This window comes from Pseudophryne corroboree, chromosome 7 (genome assembly GCF_028390025.1).
Source record: "Pseudophryne corroboree isolate aPseCor3 chromosome 7, aPseCor3.hap2, whole genome shotgun sequence".
Classification (NCBI taxonomy): Eukaryota; Metazoa; Chordata; class Amphibia; order Anura; family Myobatrachidae; genus Pseudophryne; species Pseudophryne corroboree.
Window position 1 is genome coordinate 256,986,323 of NC_086450.1, and position 1,908 is coordinate 256,988,230.

Consider the following 1,908-nt stretch of genomic DNA (forward strand, 5'->3'; position numbering starts at 1 on the left):
ACAGGGTGAAGACCCATGTGCTAGAGCCAAGCCGCAGGTAAATTGAATGCTAGCTAGCTGAATGTTTAAATCCTTTTTTCCTGCAGCATACCAATGCGGAAGATTCCATGGAACCAGGGATCCTTCCATTGAGAAATACATGCTGCCTGGATGACTGCACTGTGCAAATTAAATCACGGAGCCAGTTGGCTTGTGGGTGGCTCTGGTGACTAGGTGTATAGGTGGGCGGTGTGTCGGAGGTGGAGCACATGCAAATGATTGTGTATCATCCAGCTAGTGAGAGACAAAACTCACGCAGGAGTGTGCCTGCTTGTCAGTGGGTTATGCACCTTGCAAGACGTCAAATCTACATGGAGCAGCTGGAGGGGACAAGAGTAGGTTTGCAAAATATAGATAGAAGAGCATATATGCTGGCGCATTCTCCATGATTGTGTCAGCTTATGTTTTGGTGCACTGCACTTTCCTTCACCCCATTTCGGCCTATGGCTAAGTTTTAGCCGTTTTGGTTAAGATCAAGTGTAGTCGCTTCTTGGCCTTTTGGCTAAGATCAAGTGTAGTATCTGTTCGAGGGAAAAACAGGGTGGAGTATCTGTTCTTACACTAGGAGCGTGAGAGGTTCCTAGATGTGGAATGGAGAAACACCTTGTGGAGTACCATGCCGGGGTGTGGCAAGGCCTCTGGTTGAGAGTGGAGAAAAACTTGGCTGAGTATTCCTACCTCGTAAGGGCTTATGGCACCCTTACGTGGCTGAGGAACAGTCTGGTCTAGTATCCACTCTCGTACTGGGGGTTGACCCTGGCATAGAGCAGGTATGAAGCTTGGTCTGGCTGAAGGGTCGGGAGCGGCTTCGAAGCTCGAGGTGATATGTGCCCTTAGGGTGAAAACCCTAAGGGTGCCTTAACTTGCACTGGTGTAGACGCCTTGCACTTTAATGGCACTAGCACTATGCACTCCCAACTTCTGTTGCACCTTATCCTTTGCCCTGGCCTTTTGGCTAGGGCAAGGACAATTTTTATCCCCCTCCCCGGCCTTTTGGCTGGGGCTTATTTATTTGATTGGAAAAGCACAGCACTTATATTTGTTTTTTGTAGTGTGTCACGTTCACGTTTTTTCGTTTTGGGGTTTAGGTGAGACCCTTATGGGCCACCCACTCTCCTTCGATGCTGTGGTCCTCTCCACGGGGTGAGGACCAGACGCAGTTTTCGGTCCTCAGGGGGACGCTTCGGCCAACCCTGGGGACACACGAGGGTCCCTCTGCGCTTCGGCAAGGGGGGACCCACAGTCCCTATTTCCCCTCAGTAGGCCTTTTGGCTCTGAGGGGTAGGGGAGTAACGGGGCCCTTCTCCTTTGGGAGAGGGTCCAAGTACCTATGCCCCCAGCACGTTTGCGCACAGACACTGGGTGATGGAGCACCGCACCTCGGGCTTCAAGTAAAAAAAATAAATAAAAAAATAAAATGTAGTCGCTTCTTGGCCTTTTGGCTGCAATCTTGTATCGTGGTTGAAGGGTCTGCTGGAGGGATCATTTTCTTTGTTGGTGAAAAACCGAAGATATTCCAGGATGGAAGGTTTGGGAACACTATCTGTTTTTCAGTTGTGGAAGAGCAGAAAGACCGGATTGGACTACATTCTATAGTAAAGGATATCTTTCTATTTATTGACCCTCCCCTTATACAGTATGTGTCTGTCTTTCAATAAAGCTTCGGGCTTGTGATTCCCTCCACCCTCTTACACTCCACACCCATATTAACTGTTGTAATATTGTATAGTTTAAATGTATAGGGCAGTTCATGATTTATAGTGTAGGCTGGCCTGTGCTGTAGATCTTGAACTGTACTATACCGTCTGCATTTGTATTGTGTTTTGGCTGTGCTGCAACATGGTACTTATGTGTGTAATGTTTATGTAT

General features: G+C 48.1%; 1 pseudogene; it reads left to right on the top strand.

Moving 5' to 3' along the window:
• Nucleotides 1-521: 521 nt before the first annotated feature.
• On the top strand, nt 522-645 carry LOC134946704 (U2 spliceosomal RNA; annotated as a pseudogene).
• Nucleotides 646-1,908: the final 1,263 nt, after the last annotated feature.